We start from the raw sequence: 25890 nt of genomic DNA on the forward strand, positions 1-25890 counted from the left end.
AGGAAAAAAAAAATCATCCTATTCAAATTATGAAGAAGTTTTATGGAATATTTTTGATTAGACATATACTGTACAATGTAGTCTTTGGCTTTTTACCTTCCCTTATAACATTAATTTTCAAAAATTTCAATATTCAAGTTAATACTATAACTGTTGATACAGATAGATCAAACAGCTTGATACATATACCTACAACGCACCCATTTAAAGTATACAATTCAGTAGTTCAATCCAGTGTACAATTTGGTAGGTTCTTATATGTTGCAAGATATATTTCTTTTTATTGCCAAATAATTTTCCACTGTATAGACATGCCATATTCTATTTATCCATTTCTCAGTTGATGGATATTTGTGTTCTTTCCACTCTTTGGCTATTCTGAATAATTCTGACGAAACCTTCAAATCAATACCATACATAGTAATGAAGAGCTTATCTTTCAGATTATTCCAAAAGTCTAGAAAGCAAAATTTCTTTTTCCTTTCTTTTCTTTTTTGCAGTGCTGGGAACCCAATCCAGGGCCTCATGCATAATAAGCAAGTGCTCTCTTACTGAGATATATCCCAAGACCACAAAATTTCTTAAAAACAAATGTGTTAGTCATAAGAAACTCAGATTTAAATGACTGTCAAAATATGTAAATCTGGGGTTGGGGCTGGGGCTGGGGCTCATTGATAGAGTGCTAGCCTGGCATGCGTGAGGCACTGGGTTTGATCCTCAGCACCACATAAAAATAAAATAAAGGTATTGTGTCTACCTACAACTAAAAAATATATATATACAAAAAATATATATACAAAAAAATGAAGATTTGGAAACATGTTTTGTTATTTATTAGTGAGTCAAAGATTTAAAGGTTTAGGGTTCATCTTTCTTTTTTTTTTTTTTAATTGGTTGTTCAAAACATTACAAAGCTCATGACATATCATCTTCCATACATTTGATTCAAGTGGGTTATGAACTCCCATTTTTTACCCCAAATACAAGTTGCAGAATCACATCGGTTACACATCCACATTTTTACATAATACCATATTAATGACTACTCTTTATTTGTTGCTTATTATTATTCCTTTCCTACCTTTCTTGCTTTTTAAAAATTTTTTTTAATTTTTTAATTGATTTTATTTTTTAAATATACAACAGTGGAATGCATTACAAATGCACTGTTCTGATTACAGCAGAATCCTCTGAATTTCTTGCTTTTTAAAAAAAGTTTTTAATTGATTTTTTTTAAATACACGACAGTGGAATACATTACAAATCTTATTACACATATACAGCACAATTTTTCATATCTTTGTATATAACGTAAGTTCACGCCAATTCATGCCTTTATACATGTACTTTTTTTGCATTACAATTCTGTTACACATATATACCACAACTTTTCATATATCTGTATATAAAGTATGGATGGTGGAATATGATGAACATCATTATCCAAAGGACATATATGAAGACTCGAATTGGGTGTAAACCTATCTTGCTTTTAACTCTAGCAGTTTTCAATTTAGCCTTTCAAAAAATGGAAATACTTTTTACATTCATTAGCTTTAACAAGAAACCCATCATCATTACTGCCCATCAGAACTAAATGGATGGTGAACATTTACTACACGAATCCTTCCTATTAAACTTGCTATTATGTTTTTTAAAACTATGGTTACATTCTATTTCATGGAAAAATAAAGTTAAATGACATTAACTTGCACAAATGTTTTTCAATGAAGACTAACCTAACTTTAAAAATATATTCTTTAGTTGTAGATAGATACAAAGCCTTTATTTTGTTGATTTACTTTTATGTGGTGCTGAGAATCAAACCCAGTGCCTCACATGTACAAGGCAAGCACTCTACCACTGAGCTACAACCCCAGACAGAGACTAACCTAACTTTGTACAAAAGCTTATTTTTCCACCCATTTTTTCAAGGTATCACTAGAAGCATAGGAGAAAGCAATATTTACAAGCATACATTTAAAGGCATTAATCCCTTGATTATAAAGCAAACACATAAATCAATATCTTGACAAGGCAAAGCAGAGAATTCACTGGAAGGTCAGTGGAGGAAAGACAAAGTCAAGTCACAATGTGGAACAAGTTTATTTTGTATACATTCACAACAGAATCCTTTGAATTTCTACATATGACCAAGTAGAGGGCCATGACTGAATTTACACATATGTCTCATAATTTGCATTTGAAGCTCTCAAATTTCAGAGAAGTCTATAAGGAGCCCATTTGCTAACTGTCTATCAATGAGCCTTAATAGAAGGGCTTTATTGTATCTATAAAGTTGTATCTATAAAAGTTTTACACATTTCATTATAGGTTCCTACCATCATTGATTTTTTTTCAAAAAAATCATTGATGGCTTCATAGAAGTACAACTCATACAACTAGAAATTGTGCCCCTCAAAATGCACATTTCAAAATTTTTAGCCCATATACAGAGCTAGTTTTCACTTTTGAGAAATTTTGCGATCAACTCTTCACCTCCCATACCTTTCCCCCATTTTTCCTTTTCTTTTGCACTAAGAGGTGCTCTGGCGATTCTGGAGCAGGGCATGAATATGGTTCATCTTCTAGATGTATTTTTTACCTCTTTCAGCTTTCATTTCCTCATAAGTGAAATGAAGACAGAAAAGTGTTAATACATGGAAAATGTTTAGAAATGTGTCTATCACTTAATAATTAATATTTTAACAAACAAAATTATTGATGTACAGAAAGATGAAATAAAACATCATTTCCTTTTGAGGATAGAGTTCAAACTCCTAAAAGGCTAAAATGATCTCTAAGGTCTGGCCCCTGCCAGCCTGGTCTCCTCTCCTCTCCTCTCCAAGATTCACCTGGCCTGCAGTAACAGAGACCTGCTTGCATTTGTTGGCTCACTTTGCTCTCTTCTTTGCTTCCCACCCTTGCTCCTACTGCTCCCTCTGGAACCCCTCCTTACCACAGCCCTTCACTTGGCTCATTCTTTCTAATCTTTACAACCCTGGATTCCATGGTCATTTCTCTAGGAAGGCTTGTCAGATGTGGCTCCAGACATTCACTGCTGCTTCTTACCACTTGCACCATGATCACAAGTTGAATTTGCTTCCCTCTAGAGTCACCTGACAGGTAATATCTCTGCACTTCCTGCCTCCAATAGTACTTACTCTTCAAAGAGTGTGTCTTTACCTCTAAATGGTGAAGGAAGGTTCTGTCACTGATTCTAAGGAACTAGTACTGTACCTTAATTGATGCTTTTTGTATGTTGATGGGACACATAAGCTACTCTCAAACATTGTGGTCTCAGAACTCCTTACACTCAAAAAATGATTAAGGACTTCAAGGAGCTTGTGTTTATTTGGATTACATGTGTTGTATATTAATATTTACTGTGTTAGAAAGTTCAGTTAAGAAATTTGTAAAGAATGTATGAATTTGAGAATAAGAAAAGCATACAATTCTAACATATTATGAAAAAAGCCATGACTTCAAGGGCTCTGAATGGATCTCAGGGACTCCAATGGACCCAGACGAGTATATCATGGTATAGTGTTTTGTTGTTGTTGTTTTTTGTGGGTTTTTTTTGTGCATGTATCTTAAATTATAAAATGTATTTTCACTCACATGCCAAGTTAAAATATTTGAGAAAGTTCATGGGCAAATGAAGAGAAATAAGAAGGAGAGGAAGAAGATACAACCTTAATCATAGCTAGAGAAAATTGCTGGGGACAGGAAGGCAAAGAAAAGAAAGGGTGGTAATGAAGTATAAAGAGCATCAGTCTCAAGAAAAATAATAAAAAGGCCAAAAGTAATACTACACAAACAAGAATGACACAGAAAGCCAAAAGTTTGAATGAAATCTTAAATAGAAATTGATCTCTGGGGTATGAAGTGCAGTTTTGACAACTCCATCCCACCCACTCATCTTTTTCCATTCCCAATCCTCATGTGTTCTTTTTCACACATTCCTCCTTTGAACTCTATTCTCTCTTGCTCTCTAGTCACTGGCTAAAAAATGGTGCTCAAATGTTACATGAATAAAGCAAAAAAGCGACAGCTCTGATGAAGCGTCATGATCAGAATTCAACTGATAAATTTTTAAACATTCTATTAGATTATAAAAAATGTTAATGAGATTTTTTAAATAGAAATGCTAAAGTTATTTTTATATGCTGAAAATACATTAAAAATTAGTGTCCTTAAAATATGCTACATGAAGCCAGGACTGGAAAGTGACATGCATTTGGCTATTGTGGGAGGGTGGCAGAATTATAGGTGATTTTAATTATTTCTTTAATTTCATTATGTCATCTTTTCTACAGGAACAAAATTCATGATAATATGACAAGTAATTTGTACCTTCTTTGTTCTTTTGGGCCTTCTGCAGACTTTTCAGGGATATCCAACTGGTTTGGATTTTGTTAAGCTAAGGTCAAAAGCTCAGTTTTAGACCAGGCGTAGACAAATTAGAGTCCCAGGCTGAATTAAGGTCTTGGCTCTCAAGCTAAGAATGGATTTCATATTTTTAAAAGGGTATAAAAACAGGGCTGGGGTTGTGGCTCAGTGGTAGAACATTTGTCTAGCATGTGTGAGGCACTGGGTTTGACTCTCAGCACCGCATATAAATAAATAAAACAAAGGTCCACTGACAACTAAAAAATATCATTTTTTTGTTTAAAAAAAAGAGTATAAAAACAGGTGTGGGGTTGTAGCTTAGTCATATAGCACTTGCCTAGCATGTACGAGGCACTGGGTTTAGTCTCAGCACAAGAAAGAAAAGAAAAGAAAGATCCATCAACAATTAAAAAACATTTTTAAATAAGGGTATAAAAACAAAACAAGGGCTGGGGTTGAATCTCAGTGGCACAGCGCTTGCCTTACACATGTGAGGCACTAGGTTCTATCCTCAGCACCACATAAAAACAAACAAACAAAATAAAGATATTGTTTCCATGTATAACTAAAAAAAAAACTAAAAAACAAAAATAGTAGACAAAAGAAATCGCATATAGCCTATAAAGTCAAAAATATTTCCTAACCTTTTATTTAAAAAAAAAAAAAGTTTGCTGATGACAGGTATAAAGCATTCAGCTTAGTGCCTGGTCAATAATATATATTCAATAAATGGCAATAATGTTGTAACTAGTACTACTACTACAGTAGTACTACAAAACTATTAATAGTACCAAAGGTACTGGTACTAGTTTGTCATTATTATTCCTATATTTTATTATCCTTAATGATTATGCTCCTTGAATAATTTTCTTCGCTCTTTTTATTCTTGAAATATCTTAATTTCTCCTTTTTTTTGTTTACTATGGTAAAATACTCATAAAATTTACCAGATTTTTTTCCTTCATTTTTGAAAGATGTTTTCACTATTTACAGAATTCTGGATTGACAGACTTTCCCCCACACCCTTTCAGAACATTAAAGATGCCACTCACTGTCTTCTACCTTGCAAGGTTTCTGATGAAAACTCTATTATAATTCACAGCTTTGTTCCTCTGCATGTAATATGTCTATTTTCACTGGTACCTTCAAGATTTTCACTTCATCCCTGGTTTTCAGAAATTTAAATATGCAACATCTCTAAGTAGGGGTGAGGGCAGGAGTTGTGTGTTTGGCACTTATCTTTCTTAGGGTTCTCTAAACTTCCTGAATCTGTGATTTGATATCTTTCATTATCTCAGCCATTACCTCTTTCAACATTTCTCTGTCCCATTCTTTTTCTTCTGGGATTCCAGTTAGATGTACATTAATACATGAGACTTTTTGATATGGTCCCACAATTCTTAGATGCTCAGTTCTATTTTGTAGGCCCCCCCTCCGACACACACACACACACACACACACACACACACACACACACACACTTGTTCTCTCCATTTCAATTGGGGTAACTTCTATTGACTATCTTCATGTTCACTATTCTTTCCTTAGCTGTGGCAGGTCTTCCCATGAACCTATTAAGTGAGGCATTCTTCATCACTGTTACTGTGTTAACACATTTACTATTTCCATTTGATTTTTTCTTACAGTTTCCATCTCTTTGCTGAAAATCCCTATCTGCTCAAGTATGTTCTCCATTTTTTCACTGGAACTTTCCACATGCTAATCACAGTTAAAATTCCCTCATTATCCCAAAATCTTGTTCTGTTGTTTACTTTGTCTCTTAACAGTGGGCTGGTTTTTCTTGCTTTTTTTTTTTTTATTTCTCTTTTTTTTTTTTTTTCCTGAACACCTGACATCCCATAGGAGACTCCAGTGTGATGATTTCCCCGATTTATCGCCATTCAACAAAGTAACGGAAGGAGGAGTCCTTCCCATCAGTAGAAGGTATTTTATTTCCTTTTTTCTAGCTACACTGAGTTTCCACCAATGGGTTTCAACAGGGTTTGCTACCCTTACCCAAATGTCTTAAGAGTGCTTTCCTTGAGAGCAAGGTACAGGTGAACTTTGTGTGTATCCCACAACAATAGCTACTCTCCTTTCCAGGTACAAATCTAAGGGATGATTTCTCTGGTCTCCCACCGCATTCCCAACTTTTCTCCATAGAGGTCCTTGAATATGAAATTATCGGTAGGTGCAAACTTTCTTTGTGTCTGAATCTCAATATGTTCATCCTAGCCCATATTCACCCATTAACAATTTGTTAAAATTTTAACTGAATTCTCATTCATTTGAATGTAGATTCTATTTTCTTCCATGCCCTGTCCCTGGTGAGCGAGTGCTTACAGAAACACCTATATTTTTCCTAATTTCAGTCTAATTGATTATAGGTTCAAAACAGTTATGATTTTGTATATTATCTTACTTTTCTGGTTTGTAGGATGATACTGCTTCCAGGCTTCTAAATGTAAGAATAAATTTGTCCCAATTTGACTATTTTTAAATACTCTGGCTATGAATAACTCTTAAATAGTTCATAATTTCCTGTGCTCTTATAATCTATTTTTTGAGAGAGAGAGAGAGAGAGAGAGAGAGAGAGAATTTTTTAAAATATTTGTTTATTTTTTTTAGTTTTCGGCAGAAACAACATCTTTGTTTGTATGTGGTGCGGAGGATCTAAGCGGGCCGCACGCATGCCAGGCGAGTGTGCTACCGCTTGAGCCACATCCCCAGCCCCTAATCTATTTTAGAGATATCATGCCCAATGTCATCATGCATGAAGAATATATTTGGACAATAGAGTACACATCCTAATAAGAAGATATTTATTTGTCCATGATGATGCCCCAAGTTATTTTTAATTTCCTACCATTTACTCATGCAAGGCAAATTCTTTAATGCTACCTTTATGCAGGACTTCATACACTTTACAAATGTAGTACAGAGCATCCTCGATTTTTTGCCATTCAACAAAGTAAATGGCTCATACAACCCTCTGGCAATTACTTTCCGTGTCTGCTTTGAACACAGCAAAAATACCTCTTCTTTCTATTATAATCCACCTCTAGTCTCAATATTCTTTTATTTGCTCCTCATATATTTCTAAAAGTGAAACTCTTAGGAGTTAGCATTCTCTAATCCCCTTAATGAATCCATGCTCTAGCACTTTCTGGTCATAGGATCTTCCTCAGATTACCGAACCTCTCAACTTCAGTTTCCTCATTTGCAATATGAAGATAATAGTGTGAGAAATTAAATGAGAAAAAAAATGTATTATCTTTGAAAAGTACTTGGAAATTATTGTCCTTTTCTATTATTAATAGCTGATTAAATATTATATGTATAGCCAATTATACAAAGACTCAGGTATCTCTTTCCTACTCAAGCATATAACCTTTCTTATTCTATTATTTCTAAACGAAAACCAAATTAAACTTATAAATCATTTTCACTTAAAATATTTTTTCCAGGAATGTAACTGGCTGCAAATTTGAGGTCCTTGTGCACTGTAAAAATCTTTTCTTTCTTATTTTAACTGTTATGTATGTATGTATGTGTGTGTATGCATACACACACACACACATATATTAATACATTTGTGTGTCTGTACACACACATACACACAAGCCTAATCATCAAGCCTGATGATTAGTGACTACCCTGCACATCTGGCCTTCCATCTGCAACAGGGACAGTGCCAGGCACAATGCTTAGCTCATTTTTTCTTGGACAGACTCCATTACCCACTCATATATTTCACTGACTCTAAAAGAACCAAGCAAATGATCTGATCGTTTTGGTAATTAAAAAACTTCCTGCCAGCATGCATTTTCAGCAATTGCCAAAGATATTCCAGAGTGATAAATTGCTCTTACAAGGGCTTAATCAGTTTATTTCTCTTGATCTTCAGGTTTCATCCTGTCTATAAACAAAGTTCCTAAGAATATTTTGGTGCAGCTGCTAGCAGTATCCTTGTGATGTTGACTGGGTATGCATCCCTTTTTAGCCTGAGTACTTTCAACCTAAAAAAGACTCATAAAAAAAGAGGATTTCTAGATCAAAATACAATAAGAATTTCTAATGTCCACAGGAATACTTCTTCCATATGAAAACATGCCTATGTGTCTTAACAGTATTTTAGAAATGCATTTGGTAGTATTTATAGATCATATGGAGGTATTTTTCCCCTTAGAATAATTTATATGTGGAAAAGTTCCAGAGGTTAGATGGCAGTCTTGTACTTTTCTAAAAAAGCAAAGGAAAGTTGTAAAATAGTTGTATGTATATCAGCAGTAACTAAAACATGAACTATACAAACCTAGTATTTATTTCAAATATCATGGAAAACAACTTTCCATGCATATATTCACTTCAACTACCAAAGGAGAACAATGAGTTTTGCAATAGATATTAATGAAGATCTTTATACACTCTGAACATCTACTAATTCAAATAAAATGTACCAATATGTTCAAAAGATTACAAGTACATACCACTTATAAAGGCATATAGTTCCTTTTAGCTTCTTTGAATTTTGAGATCACTAGCCTCAGAGGAGCTAGGCTTCAACTTTCTTTCAACTCTTAACATTTAAATTGGGAGGCAGGGGTAATAGGGATTGAACCCAAAGAAACTTTGCCACTAAGCTACATCCCCAGCTCTTTTTATTTCTTTAAGTAGGGTCTCACTAAGTTGTTTAGGGTCTCACTAAGTTGCTTATGGCCTTGATAAGTTGCTGTTTGAACCTGTGATATTCCGGTCTCAGCCTCCTGAATCACTGGAATTATTAAAGGTGCTCTTAATCACTCATTCAGAGCCGTAAAGAAGAAGAGCAATAAGCATCTTGTTTCTAATCTCTACAAAAAAAAAAAAATGGATGCTACTTAAGGTACTTGCTCCATTCAGTCATCTGAGGGGCAGTAAAGACATAGGGAATATATTTACTAATGGATATTTCAAAAAATAGCAAGAAGAAAACCACATGCCAAAAAATGGCTTGTTGAATTCTTCTCTTTTCATGTGAAAATGTCAGAAGTTCCCAGAGACAGAAGTATATCTGATTTTTATATTTCAAAGTTGTGTTATAATGTTTACCTTAAGTGTATAGAACTTCCAATGAACTTATAATAGATAGTTTTATATAAAAATCTTCCTTTTACGTTTTTTAGAAAGCCTGAAGAAAATATAAAAACTCCTTATATTATTTTGTTCACTATTTTAAAAATGGGGATCATACTACCCCTCAGATGACTGATATAGGGACTGAGTAGGATAAAATAACATGATCTATGTGAACTTTCAGAAACTGTGAAATATTAAACAAATGCCAATCTGACCAAAACATAAGAACAAAGCATACCCAGAATGTAAAAGACAAAACTGAACATGAATCTGGAAAAGCTAACTATATAATGGATGAAATTACTATCTGTAAAAAGTTCATATGTGTTCCTCTACACCAAGTCCAACATGGTTTAGGTATCTCAGCAAAAATGGTTTGCTTAAAATAAAGCTGGAACTTTTTGGTAGTGAGATATGTATGAAGAAAATATTAACAGAAGATGGCAGTATAAAAGGGTTTTTTAGAAAGAGGGAGAGAGCTGCAAAGAAGAAAAATCTGGCAACGTTTACCCAGCAGTGTCCAAGAAAAATGAGTAGAACTCAGCAGTCATTGTGATTTTGAGAGACAGATATTCTATATTATAAAGCTAGCTTAATATGTCAGATCTCACTAGATGTAATGAAATCCCCTTCAGAACTACTTTGCTTCCTTCACTCTGATTCTCTGTTCACCAAGCCACCTTTTTGATTACTAATTAGATCAGTAAAAATAAAAACAAGATATAAACTGATGTGATCACCACCAGGACACTGTGAGACCCAGTGGGTAGAAAGTCAATATACTGACTCCTCTTTCCAACTTCAATATGCACTATCTTTGAGAAAGTATTTTGCATATTTATCAAGGGCCATATAACCATTCTCATTTTTTAATTTCATACTTCTTCTAGTTACAATGTCAATGTGGGGAAACATGTTTATAAAGTTGAAAACCATAGAATTTCATGTACATTTTTTAAAAAGAAAGAAAACTACATACAAGAGGAAGTGAGGGGAAAGGGAAAAATAATACAAGGGGGATAAATGAATGACAGTAGAGGGGGTAGAGAGAGAAGAGGGGAGGGGAGGGGAGGGGAGGGGGGATAGTAGAGGATAGGAAAGGCAGCAGAACACAACAGACACTAGTATGGCAATATGTAAATCAATGGATGTGTAACTGATGTGATTCTGCAATCTGTATATGGGGTAAAAATGGGAGTTCATAACCCACTTGAATCAAAGTGTGAAATATGATATATCAAGAAATTTGTAATGTTTTGAACAACCAACAATAAAAATTTAAAAAAAAAAGAAAAAAAATTGTTAAAAGAACAATTAAGATATGCTAAGATATCGTCAACAGGACCTTAAGCAACAATTACTTGAAATACACCACATTTAGACATACACGTATTATTAATATAGGTTTTAAAGGCATGTTCTGAAAATAAGACATGTTCTAAAACAGCTGTTTGAGTATCTTTCAGTGATAAATGTTAAAATCATTGATGTAACTTATAAAAATGTGATTAGAACTCAAGATTCTAAAGAATAATTTTATAGTTGTCATCAACATTATTTAATTGGTTTAGTTGCATATTTTACAGTTTTATACATTTGTAAATATCTAAGATGCTATGTGCACCCTTTTAATATTTTAACTAGAAAAGGATTTCATTAATACTTGAATTAGAAGAGAAGAGTGTCATTAAGATTAGAGGGAGATTAATTATAAATAAATAAAACCAAAGACTTACCTAATGACAATAAACTCATGAGACTCTTCATTATATTCAATTTGAAATTATTTATACTGACCCATTCAAATGAATGTCAGTGATTATGCAGCATATTGGGTAAAAAAATTAAACTTCATCTTTTGTGAAAAAAAAAATAAAAATAAAAATAAAAAAAAACTGACAATTCGAGTACTCTTTCTCTGTGAATATTACATACTAATTTAATACAGTTATAAAGATTACATAGTAGGATTCGCAAACTCAAATGCATAGAGGATCAGGAAAGAAACTATAAAGAAGAGCAGATTGGCTCAAGAGATAATAGGCAATGAAGAAGACTATGCTAAACGTCCAGCAACCAATAAGCCAGCCATGCTCAGCTCCATCCATTCACTGCCATAGCAGAATGTGGACTCAACATTATTAAATCTCTGTTTTTTTTTTTTAAAGAGAAGCTGCAAATCAGAATCTCTATGAAACCACTTAACATTCAAACACTGGCAATTAAATTCAGTTTTAAAAACTGAGTGAGCTAACAGTATGAGGTCCAAACAAAAACATTTCAAAGCCTGAATTTGGCCTGGAGTTCACCCATTTGAAATGTGCTCTGAAATTCTGAAAAGTACGTATAATGCCAAAAAACACAAAATATTGGAACGTAAGTCAAATTATACAAATGTAATATACTCTTCTCATAAACAGAAACATTTCAAAACTACCCACATTGTTACATGTAATATAAACCAATAATAAATCTTGTTATCAACATCAATTTCATCTCCATGAAACAGTAGTCGTCTGTACTACTCATTTATGTCATTTTGCATTTTATTCTTGTACATATGGAATTGACTTGCAAAATCAATTTAACATATTCTACTTTTTAATATACTTGCACTGGGAATGTGTTTCTTCCTAGCAAAGAAAATTATAAATAATGCTCTAATCTTTAATAACATTCTGAGTCAATCATACACCAAAGGGTGATATTATATAAAACTACAGATATGCATACTAAAATAATAAAAGCTAAGACTAGATTGAGATGATAAGAATTGATGCACATATTTCAACTCTTCCCATCCCAAATCCAAAGTAATGAAAGAAAATACATTAAAAGATTAAATTCAAATTTTCAGTGAAAACAAGAAAGAATGCTAAGCAAATGACGACTTTTGAGGATTTCTCAAAGGAAAGAAAGCAGGTAGAATTCAATGAGAGAAAAAGATCAGAGGAAACCAAAGTTCTAAACACTTGTAAGGAAAAACTGCTGTGAAGGTAGGTGCAGCTTCATGGAGCTCCAAATGTAGTTGAATAAGGAGCAGATGGGGGTTCTGAGGCAATCACCAGGATAAAAAAGTACACCGGATACAGCAAGGCTGGTTTTTTCTTTTTCTGGATTATGCTAAGTAGCTGGCTGATCAGAGCAGCTAATGTAAGCACTGGGGTCTAACGTAGTGCCTGCTGATAATAAGCCCTGTCCCATCAATCCTATTTGATAGCCAACCTTCCTCATTATGACAGTGGCTCAGGACATGTGCTAACCAGAAGTGGTTAGATAAAGTGGAGGACAGATGATTTATTAGAGGAGTTGGAAGAATATTTCAGGATATATTTCTTTAGCTTAACAAGTTGCAGAAACCTCATCTTGTTTACAGGGCTCCAACAGCCAGAGGAAGGGTACCTTTTAAAAACTGTCACAAAGGCATACAAATAAGCCAGTTGAGAACACTGATGCCAGCATAACACACTTTCATGAAAGGGTTAAAGAAGGAACCAGCTGCTTGCAACTGATTAGGGCTGGGAGACAGGGAGAAGGGTCAGCACTCTCTGTTCTCTCATTCCTAGAACTGGTTACTAATCTTTCTGTCTGCACCCTTCTTCCCTTGGGTCCAGAAAAGAGAATTCTGGATCCCCAAAGCAACCTTATGACAAAATTTATGAAAGTGTGAATGCACCCATCCTGGGGAAAGGAAGAGAAACCTAAATGCATTTTTGTCTTTACCCACTCAATTTGTACTTTCTTCACTGCCCTCTAGGGAAAGCTCTCTTTTGGATTATCCAGTTTCCCAAGTCCTGTTATGATTCAGAATCAAGAGAATAAGAAAGGCAAGACTAGAGAACCGAGAGGAAAAGGGGAAGAATTCCTACTTGCTCTATCAATTTTTGGACTCAGCACTTGTTGTAGAGAATCTGAGTAATGGGCACAGAATAGAGGAAAAATAAGAAGAAAAGCTGGAAAGACTTAAGTTTGTCCATCTAATAAAGAGTTTTAAGAGAACAGATGAGAGAGAAAACAAATCAGGTTAGGGAACCAGAATGAATTCAAGTTTTTAGTGAGGGAGGGGTTTCTGAGCAGCCCTAAGGAAAAATTGGAGAGAAAAAATAAATACAGGGGATTGTGAGAAGTATTGCTATGGCTTACAACTTAGATTTTATATAACATTCTTTGAAGGAAGCAAATTTCTTCTAGATAATAAACTGTGTTTCACTGTGCTGCTTCACTATGCAGCTCGGCGGCCTACCAGGGCCTTAGCATTCATGAAGGTTAGGGACTTACAGGGACCAGCAGAGGTAGAAGGGAAAGTGATATGAGTTTAATCAGGGTTCCCGCAGATGTGCATACTTCTTTTGTCCCTGTGACCCAAATTAAAATTAAAAGGAATCTCTAAATATAGCATCCGCTTTCAATCACTAATAAATCTCTCTCAAATACCCAGCTTTAAAGGTTTGCTTTGAGGAATTAGAGGAAGGAATGAAAACTAGTCATTTCATCTAGATTCCATTCTTTCTTTTCTTTTTAGTCACCATTCTTTACAGGGGAAAAACACCTCAAAAATTAATGAAGCTTAGCCAGGAACCAGTGGCACATGCCTGTAATCCCAGCAGCTCAAGAGGCTGAGGGAGGAGGACTGCAGGTTCAAAGCCAGCCTCAGCAACTTAGCGAGGCTATAAGTAACCTAGCAAGATCCTGTCTAAAGATAAAAAATAAAAAGTGCTGAGGATGTGGCTCAGTGGTTAAGCATCCTAAGGTTAAAACTCCAGTACAAAAAAAAAAAAAAAATTAATGAAAATTGCTAGGAGTAGCATCCCTTTATGTTCAAAACTCTAGAAAAACTAGGGATAACAGGAACATACCTCAATATTGTAAAAGCAATCTATGCTAAGCCTCAGGCTAGCATCATTCTGAATGGAGAAAAATTGAAGGCATTCCCTCTAAAATCTGGAACAAGACAGGGATGCCCTCTCTCTCCACTTCTGTTCAACATAGTTCTCGAAACACTGGCCAGAGCAATTAGACAGACGAAAGAAATTAAAGGCATACAAATAGGAAAAGAAGAACTTAAATTATCACTATTTGCAGGTGACATGATTCTATACCTAGCAGACCCAAAAGGGTCTACAAAGAAACTATTAGAGCTAATAAATGAATTCAGCAAAGTGGCAGGATATAAAATCAACACGCATAAATCAAAGGCATTCCTGTATATCAGCGACAAATCCTCTGAAATGGAAATGAGGACAACCACTCCATTCACAATATCTTCAAAAAAAATAAAATACTTGGGAATCAACCTAACAAAAGAGGTGAAAGACTTATACAATGAAAACTACAGAACCCTAAAGAGAGAAATAGAAGAAGATCTTAGAAGATGGAAAAATATACCCTGTTCATGGATGGGCAGAACTAACATCATCAAAATGGCGGTATTACCAAAAGTTCTCTATAGGTTTAATGCAATGCCAATCAAAATCCCAATGGCATTTCTTACAGAAATAGAGAAAGCAATCATGAAATTCATATGGAAAAATAAAAGACCCAGAATAGCAAAAACAATGCTAAGCAGGAAGTGTGAATCAGGCGGTATAGCGATACCAGACTTCAAACTATACTACAGAGCAATAGTAACAAAAACAGCATGGTACTGGTACCAAAACAGGCGGGTGGACCAATGGTACAGAATAGAGGACACAGAAACCAATCCACAAAACTACAACTATCTTATATTTGATAAAGGGGCTAAAAGCATGCAATGGAGGAAGGATAGCATCTTCAACAAATGGTGCTGGGAAAACTGGAAATCCATATGCAACAAAATGAAACTGAATCCCTTTCTCTCGCCATGCACAAAAGTGAATTCAAAATGGATCAAGGAGCTTGATATCAAATCAGAGACACACCGTCTGATAGAAGAAAAAGTTGGCTACGATCTACATTCGGTGGGGTCGGGCTCCAAATTCCTCAATAGGACACCCATAGCACAAAAGTTAATAACTAGAATCAACAAATGGGACTTACTCAAACTAAAAAGTTTTTTCTCAGCAAAAGAAACAATAAGAGAGGTAAATAGGGAGCCTACACCCTGGGAACAAATCTTTACTCCTCACACTTCAGATAGAGCCCTAATATCCAGAGTATACAAAGAACTCAAAAAATTAGACAATAAGAGAACAAACAACCCAATCAACAAATGGGCCAAGGACCTGACCAGACACTTCTCAGAGGAGGACATACAGTCAATCAACAAGTACATGAAAAAATGCTCACCATCTCTAGCTGTCAGAGAAATGCAAATCAAAACCACCCTAAGATACCATCTCACTCCAGTAAGATTGGCAGCCATTATGAAGTCAAACAACAACAAGTGCTGGCGAGGATGTGGGGAAAAGGGTACACTTGTACATTGCTGGTGGGACTGCAAATTGGTGCAGCAAATTTGGAAAGCAGTATGGAGATTTCTTGGAAAGCTGGGAATGGAGCCACCATTTGACCCAGCTATTCCCCTTCTCGGTCTATTCCCTAAAGACCTAAAAAGAGCATGCTACAGGGACACTGCTACATCGATGTTCATAGCAGCACAATTCACAATAGCAAGACTGTGGAACCAACCTAGATGCCCTTCAATAGACGAATGGATAAAAAAAATGTGGCATTTATACACAATGGAGTATTACTCTGCATTAAAAAATGACAAAATCATAGAATTTGCAGGGAAATGGATGGCATTAGAGCAGATTATGCTAAGTGAAGCTAGCCAATCCCTTAAAAACAAATGCCAAATGTCTTCTTTGATATAAGGAGAATAACTAAGAACAGAGTAGGGACGAAGAGCAGGAGAAGAAGATTAACATTAAACAGGGATGAGAGGTGGGAGGGAAAGGGAGAGAGAAGGGAAATTGCATGGAAATGGAAGGAGACCCTCAGGGTTATACAAAAGTACATACAAGAGGAAGTGAGGGGAAAGGGAAAAATAATACAAGGGGGAGAAATGAATGACAGTAGAGGGGGTAGAGAGAGAAGAGGGGAGGGGAGGGGAGGGGAGGGGAGGGGGGATAGTAGAGGATAGGAAAGGCAGCAGAACACAACAGACACTAGTATGGCAATATGTAAATCAATGGATGTGTAACTGATGTAATTCTGCAATCTGTATATGGGGTAAAAATGGGAGTTCATAACCCACTTGAATCAAAGTGTGAAATATGATATATCAAGAAATTTGTAATGTTTTGAACAACCAACAATAAAAAATTAAAAAAAAAAAAGAAAATTGCTAGGAGCGATGGTGGAAGAGGATTCATATATTTCGGTACCTACCCACTTCTGATTTAGAATGAAACTATGAAGAAGAAACCAAGGAAACAATTATGAAAACTTCTGAATTTAAACTTCTTTAACAGCCCCCAGGTAACACCATATTAATACAAGTAGGCTCTACCCTGAGCCAAATTTCGTAACAGACCAAATTAGTTTATTGAAGTATAAGGTGTTTTCCCTTCTGGACACATTTGCTTTGTACAAGGTCAAAGACATCTTTAAAAGAATGTTAGCCTTCACTAATAAATGGAAAATATATTTTAAGGTGTATGAGAAGATTTTCTGGTGCCCCTAAAAATCCAAAACACTCGTGGTCTCCTCCTCAGACCACATGTCCAAAAGAATACTCCATATTATTTTGTGACAGATTCTCCATTTACCATCATAAGGGATTTAGGCTTTATCCTGACAATAATGGAACCATTAAAGAATTCCAACAAGAAAAATGACATGAGTATTTTGAATTTTAGAAAGATCACTGTGTGATCTGAAATCACTGTGTCAGAAGAATAGGAAGGGCTGTCTAGAGGCAGGGAGATTAGGTAAGAGGCCCCTGTTGTTCAGACAAAAATAATGAGGGCTTGAAGAAAGTGGCAGGGATGTGGAGAAGAAGAGCCAGATTTAAGAGAGACTTTGAAGACAGAGCTGACAGGACATGATAACAGATTGATGAGAGGCAGGATAGAAGAAGGACAATACAATAAGTACTAGATTCGTCTTAGATAACTGGAAGGACAATGATGACATCCCTCCAAAATAGGGATTATGGGGAAGCAACAGATTTTGGAGATAAGATGGTGAATTTAATTTGATTTCTGTATAGTTTGATTTGATTTGAACAGGATGAGTTTCAGATGCCTGGACTGAATACTACACAGATATATAGCAAGAAGTAGAGTGTACATGTCTTGTGCTTAGGAATACTGCCTGAACTCAATCAACTTAGAGATTTGATAGTCATCAGTGACTAAACATTAGTGGAAATTGAGGTCACAGATAAGCTCATCCAGGAACAAAATGTGTGAAGTATAAATTCCTGTGCATCCCCAACATGAAGGAAGGAAAAAGAACCCACAAAAAACTCAGAGAATGAAGAGGAAAAGAGATGCAATTACCTCTACTGATTGCAATTAAACTATTAAAAAGAAAGTGGTTAACAGGGTCAACTGTTGCAAAAAGGTCAATTAGAACAGAGATGGATAAGCATCACTATCAATGCTAGTGAGCATTTGGGGAGCAGATATCAGAAGATGTGGCGGAACAAAGGCCAAGGAAATGAAAGAGTAGGTGTATCTTTGAAGGAGGCTGGCTATGGGAGGAGGGGGGAGAATGGAATTAACAGACTTTCATAAGGTGGAAATGGCCACTAAATAAGTTTTACCACTGTGTTACTGAACTATTGACCAGGCTTCAGTATTCTGGACAATGATCACTGGTCTAAAAGTGCTATGATCAAGACCAGGAGTCCCCATTGGGCAGTCAGAGTCCAATTACCAAATTTCAAAGGCTTTTGCTTGTTTTTTGTTTTAAATTTCATGTCTCCTTCCCTCTCTTTCTTCCAGACCCTTTCCCAGTAAGTTCAACAGTTTGATGGCTCTTTTATAGTTATCTGTAGACTTGAGGAAGAAAATCTTTTAAAATATTTCTTATCCAATACTGGGGATAGTCAACCCCATACTTCTCACTGTAAGATATAAAATAAAATTATTCAAATTGCCTTCCTAAATTATAGTGATACATAAGATGATGTTGTGAGAAATTAAAATTCTATTAACAAAAGGAAATAGATATTGTTTTAACCAAATGTAAGATAAAATTTAAGGGACATATTATTAATGGTAAAAGAAGGAAAAAACAAATAAAAAGCTATGCTTTAAGCTGATGACTAAGTGTTGCAAAGATAATAAAATTCCTAATTAAAAACAAATTTCATTCAACAGCAATTAAAATCCCTTTATACTTTAAGTGATTACCAGCTTGATAAAATAAGTGTAAAAAAATAAGATAGCAAGAAATCACTTTATAGCTATCTTAAAGTAAACATGAGCCAAAATAATATGGCATAGGCTTAAGGAAAAGTGACACTCAAGGAATATGATAGTAGGGTTATTTGGTATTTTTTTAAATATATAACCAGATAGTAATCAATAGCAACTCAATGTTAGAGAAAGTAATCACCACTGAGAAATTGTTGGTATAAGTGAATATTATTAAGGAAAATCTGAATTCCTATCTTGCCTCATATATGTATATATCTATGATTATTTTTTAAAATTAAGAAAAGAAACCTGAAAACTGTTTTTTTTTGATGATTAACAAACTACCTCAGAGAAAAAGTAGACTTAAAAATTGTTTCACCAGAATGTAATAAAGAAATATAAAAAGGAATATGACATATTGAGGAAAACTGACAAAAAGTCTGTTGTCCAAAAATATAAAAGAAAGAAATATACAATCATATCAAAGCAACACCTAAAATTAATTAATGTGGTCAAGGAGAGAAAAAGATAAATTTTGAAAAAAAAATACAAATGAGGGAAAATCATATGAGAAACTACACAGAAATCAAGCCAGGCATAATGACTCATGCCTGTAACCCCAACTACTTGGGAGGCTAAGGCAGGAGGATCCCAAGCTCAAGGCCAGCCTGAGCAACTTAGTGAGAACCTGTCTCAAAATAACATTTTGAAAAGGGCTGAGGATGTAGCTCAGTGATAGAGTACTTTCCCAGCATGAACAGGGTCCTGTGTTCAATCACCAGTATGGAAGGAAGGAAGGAAGGAAGGAAGACAAATTAAGGAAATGCTAATTAAAATAGTTTTAAAGTACTATTATTTTAACTAACAAGATATAAATTATAAAATCTGGTGTTGACTGTCCTATACTTCTACTGAGTGACATTATTAATACATCCAATCAACTGAAAAATAATCAGGAATATGTAACCAGAACAATAATAGTATTCCTATCTTTTGAGCCAATAATTCCATAAAGCAGTATAAGGAAAGTGAGAAAATATTCAGAACCCTAAAAATGAAAGAAGGAAGGAAGAAAGAGGGAGGTAAAAGTGAAGGGAAGAAGAAAAATTATCTCTATAAAGATGCTTTTAGATGGAAAGATCTACCTTGCTCTTGGATAGGCAGAATTAATACTGTCAAAATGATCCTACTACCAAAAGCACTATATAGATTTAATGCAATTCTGATCAAAATCCCAATGGCATTCCTCATAGAAATAGAAAAATCAGTCATGAAATTCATCTGGAAAAATAAGAGACAGAATAGCTAAAGCAATCCTCAGCAAGCAGAGTGAAGCAGGTGGCATCACTATACCAGACCTCAAACTATACTACAGGGCAACAGTAACAAAAACAGCATGGTATTGGCACCAAAATAGACTGGTAGACCAATGGTACAGAATAGAGGACACAGAGACTAAACCACATAATTACAGTTATCTTATATTAGACAAAGGTGCCCAAAACATACATTGGAGAAAAGACAGCCTCTTCAACAAATGGTGCTGGGAAAACTGAGAATCCATATACAACAAAATGAAATTAAACCCCTATCTCTCACCATGCACAAAACTCAACTCAAAGTGGATCAAAGACCAGAGACACTGTGCCTTATTAGAAGAAAAAGTAGGCCCAAATCACCAACATGTCAGATTAGGCCCCAACTTCCTTAATAAGACTCCTACAGTACAAGAATTAATATCAAGAATCAATAAATGGGATGGACTCAAACTAAAAAGCTTCTTCTCAGCAAAAGAAACAATCAGTAAAGTGAATAGAGAGCCTACAATTTGGGAACAAATTTTTACCACTTGCACATCAGATAGAACACTAATCTCTAGGATATATAAAGAACACAAAACACTAACCCCCAAAAAAACAAATAGCCCAATCAATAAACAGGTCAAGGAACTGAACAGACACTTCTCAGAAGATGATACACAATAAACCAACAAATATATGAAAAAATGTTCAACATCTCTAGCAATTAGAGAAATGCAAATCAAAACTACTCTAAGATTTCATCTCATTCCAGTCAGAATGGCAGCTATTAAGAACACAAACAACAATAAGTGTTGGCGAAGATGTAGGGGAAAATGTACACTCATACACTGCTGGTGGGACTGCAAATTGGTGCAGCCAATATGGAAAGCAGTATCGAGATTCCTTGGAAAACTGGGAATGGAACCACCATTTGACCCAGCTATCTCACTCCTTGGTCTATACCCAAAGGACTTAAAAACAGCATACTACAGGAACACAGCCACATCAGTGTTTATAGCAGCACAATTCACAATAGCTAAACTGTGGAACCAACCCAGATGCCCTTCAGTGGATGAATGGATAAAGAAAATGTGGTATATATACACAATGGAATATTATTCAGCATTAAAAGAGAATAAAATCATGGCATTTGTGGTAAATGGGTGGAGTTGGAGAATATAATGCTAAGTGAAGTTAGTCAATCCCAAAAACCCAAATGCGGAATGATTTCTCTGATATAAGGTTGTTGATTCATGGTGGGGTTGTGAGAGAGCATGGGAAGATTAGATGAACACTAAATAAGGCAAAGGGGAAAGAAGAGAAGTGAGGGGGCATGAGAGTAGGAAAGACAGTGGAATGAGATGGACATCATTACCCTAAGTACATGTATGAAGACACAAATGGTGTAACTCTACTTTGTGTACAACCAGAGACATGAAAAATTGTGCTCTATATATACAATGTGCTGTCATATTTCACAAATTAGAATAAAATTTTTAAAATGCAAAAAAAGACACTCTTAGATATGCTATTTAAAATAGTGAAAACTGAAAAACATCCAAGTTCCCCTTAGAAGCAGAATAATTGTGAAAACTAGGATACACCAATGTGACATATTTCCACACAACAACTAGAATATAACCAATGACAAAGAAGACCAATTAATTTGGATGTAAATAAAATTTTGTTATTTTATTTTTCTGTGCAGTAGCTTAAATTTATAAAAAGGATGTTTTCCTAGTTTGTAAATGAAAATGTCTCATGAATAACAATCATAAACCTGACTTAAATGAAGAAAAAAATGATTTACTATTCCCCTTTGTCTATGGGTTTTTTCATTCTATCACAGAAGAACAGGAAATGGATTTGACATGACTGATTTTCACAGAGGAATTTTGATTATTGCCCTAGAATCTTGTGTTCTTATAAGTAATACCAAGCTAGATGTTAGATGATTGTTCCAGGTTCTTTCTAAATGCTTAAGTTCCTCTGATTTTTAAACTCCTTTACCTTTGGAATTGAGGATAGAGCTTCCACTAATAACTTCTGAGATCTTGAAATCTTTAGACATTCGAAGGGAGAAGTGTGGCCTGATGAATACTAACCACTTTTGACTTGACATTCAGATGAAATAATAGCTCTTTTCTTACTTCTAAAGAAAATTTAAAAAGGAATATGAAGATGATAAAATCACACTCTTTCCCATCAATCTTAAAAATTTCACCATCATTTTTATGACCAGCTTTGTGGCATTTTTTATATGCCAATGGTTACTGGATACAGTGCCCATCACCAGTCTTGCCACAGCAGTTCTCTTGTTCCTGTCGTCTAGAACTCACCCTTCTACACTGCCACCCCTGACTTCAGGGAAGCAGAATATTCACAGGCAACCTGAGGACATTGTGGCCTTTCCTCAGAATATCTAAAAGCATAGAAAGCTTTTAAAAATATAAGTAGACTTATCACTAAGTTCCATAAATTACCTTTCACTTGGAGAAATTACCACAGAGTTGTAAACAGATGGTATCAAAAAAACGATAAAGTCAGATCAGTTATTTCAATGATTTTGCTGGACAAATGTATCCAATGTACACCAAAGTCTCATTAAAAGTTCACCTCTCTGAATCTCCTTCCAAGTGATAATAGGCACCCGGATCATTTCCTCCTTTTCTCTAATATAGGTTACATTAAAAATGATACATCCAACTTGCTAAGTTCAATTTCAAAAAAAAAATTTAAGATTCAAGAATATGGCTCCGGGCTGGGGTTGTAGCTCAGTGGCGAAGCGCTTGCCTAGCACGTGTAAGGCACTGGGTTCGATCCTCAGCACCACATTAAAAAAATAAAATAAAATAAAGATATATTAGAAAAGAAAGAAATACAGCTCCAACTGACAGTGCTGAGGATCTGAGATAACAGCATTTCCTAGTGATGAAGGTTACTTTCCACCACAGTAATTACTTTAGATCTATTCATTTAAAAAAAAAAACTAAAATTCATAAATTAACACAAACAAATCTTTAACATAAGCTAAGTCTGAGTATTACATGTTGCTAAACTATACTGAGACTAAATGCCACAGTTCTAGTGATTACAGTATGTTTATGAGTGTCACCGAGTTCTTAATAAAATGCAGCCAGCTCAATAGCAACACTTAGCTTCTCTCCCCTCCACAGGGATGTGATCCTGTCCTAAACCCCTGCAGAAATCTCATGCCAGGAACCAGTTCAACTTCAATCTGAGTTTCACCTTCCTATTGCTACATATCAAGAACCCTAACCCCTACTATCCAGTAGGCCCTTACCACATTAGAGTATACCTAGTCCTCCCTCTACCAGCTCATCATTCTACCCTGTCTCTTGCCTCTCTCCTATGAGTCCCTCCCATTCTCAGCTAGCCAGTCTTCCACCCTGCCATCATTTAAATATTGTTGGAAATCAGTCTTCTTCACAATCCTTCCCAAGTAATTGGAAGGGGAAAAGTCCAGCTAACAGAGAGTTACTAATTAAACTGATATACTTTCCTCGTCCCGCTCATTGGGCACTACTGCATTCGTGCAGCACAAACACTTTTTTAAGTGTTTGTTCCTAATGAGTGTTCATTCTGTGATTGCTCACTTTAAATAACACATTCCTAGAGAAGAGCAATTTATATGTATACAACAGAATACATTTCACATAGATTCATAAAATAAATGCTTTTGTGTGTGTGTGGGGGGGGGGGGGTCTGTGTTACCAGGGATTGAACCCATGGGTGCTTAACCACTGAGACACATCCCTAACCTTTTTTTATCTTTTTATTTTGAGACAGGGTCTTGCTAAATTGTTGCTTAGGGCTTTGCTAAATTGCTGGGGCTGGACTTGAACTTGCCATCCTCCTGCCTCAGCCTCCCAAGCTGCTGATATTACAGGCATGCGCTGAAGGATATGGAAAATGACAACCCTCCAAGACAGTGGGACCCAGGAGAAGGGAGGGAGGAAGAAGGCAAAACATCAATCCTTCCCCAGTAAATCCTTTCCCAGTGACAAGACAATCCCTGGGAAGGAGGTGAACATCAATCCTAAAATGGCAGTGCCTTTGAAGAGGACAAATATTGATCCTTTCCTAATAAATTCTTTCCCAATGACAATAGACCACGGAGGAAAAAGCCAAACATTAACCCTTTCCCAGTGACAGTACAATGACCTCCGGAGGAAAAAGATAAACACTGGACCCTCCATCCTTGCCCAGTAAAAACAAGTTTCAAATTCTCATAACCTGTTTTCTAAGTGCCCAAACTGACACATTCTGTCAATAATTAAGTTTCCTCTCAGTGTAACCTATAAAAACGCAGGCCTTTCTTGTAACTGGGAGCCATTTTCTACCCAGAAAGTGAGGCCCTCTGATGCCCGACTCCACTGGTGAATAAAAGGCACTGCTGATCCCTGAAATCTTCTCCCTACCCAGTCATTTGTGCTTTCATTATGGTGCCAAAACGGCTTTGGTTATTTTTTTTTTAATATTCATTTTTTAGGTGTAGACGGACAACACAATACCTTTATTTTTATGTGGTGCTGAGGATCGAACCCGGGTCCCGCCCATGCTAGGCGAGCGCTCCACGCCCATGCTAGGCGAGCGCTCCACCGCTGAGCCACAATCCCAGCCCTGCTTTGGTTATTTCTGCTTACATGTGCCACCACAACTGGCTTAATAAATGGTTTTTTTAAAAAAATATGAAGGTCATAAGAGAGAGACACCTAGGTCTCAATCTGTAGCCTTCAGTGTTCATTTCAAAAAGTGAGAAGCACTGCATAACCATCACCATCTCCTGCTTTCATGACTACTGAACAATTTCAACTTCATTGTTGTTGGTTCTCTTTTCTCTCAATGATACTCATTAATAAAAATCATGACACCAGATATCAGTGTAAAGAATAAGTTTTTAGTAATATGAAGGAGGCAACTAGAAGAATCTGGCCTTTCTACCCTTCCCCCTTTTCCTTTATACTTCCATTTTTTATTAATTAATTTAATAGCTATGAAGGAAAAAGTAAACTTCACCCTATGGTATAGAAATGGCATCACATTTCAATGATTCTTTAGAGGAAAAAGGGCAATCTTCAAAAAACTTTCAAAGATAGAAAATTTATTTTACATCATTACTTAGCACACAAGAGTTAAAAGAATTGTAATTGGGGCATAGCTCACCGGTAGAGACTTGTCTACCAAACACAAGACCCTGATTCAATCCTCAGCACTGCCCAAAAAAAAAAAAAAGAGTTAAAAAATCAGGTTTGGAGGCTGGGGCTGAGGCTCAGTGGCAGAGCGCTTGCCTAGCATGTGTGACGCACTGGGTTCGATCCTCAGCACTGCATACAAAAAATAAGCAAATAAAATAAAGGCATGCTGTCCATCTAGAACTACAAAAAAAATTTTTTTAAAGAAATCAGGTTTTACAAAGAATTATCATTAAAAAAAGAAATAGGATTATGTAGTTAAGACACATGCCAAGTACAACACACTAGGATTCCAACACTGGAATTCACTATTGAGTAGCATAGGGCATTCCTAGATATGTTCTTACTTAAGCAAACTATTATCTTTTTATTTGATGAGAATCTAAAAGAAAATAGTTGTACTACAAATAATATGACTACCTCTAGGACCTCTTCTGCCATCCCCAACATCATTCTTTCTTTTTACTGAGGATGACAAGAATCAATAGAATTAACTTAAAACTGAAATTTTAAAATCTGGACAAGGGTAGAGAGAGGAAGACTAGATAAGCTAAATAAGGAAAAGGATAA

At 35.5% G+C, this 25890-nt stretch overlaps 1 protein-coding gene across 3 annotated transcripts in view; it reads right to left on the reverse strand.

Annotated features, from left to right (window-relative positions):
• The window catches only part of Frmd5 (FERM domain containing 5), a 313939-nt gene that overhangs the window by 224038 nt on the left and 64011 nt on the right, over window positions 1-25890 (reverse strand). The window lies entirely within an intron of this gene.

This window comes from Marmota flaviventris, chromosome 2, assembly GCF_047511675.1.
Source record: "Marmota flaviventris isolate mMarFla1 chromosome 2, mMarFla1.hap1, whole genome shotgun sequence".
NCBI lineage: Eukaryota > Metazoa > Chordata > Mammalia > Rodentia > Sciuridae > Marmota > Marmota flaviventris.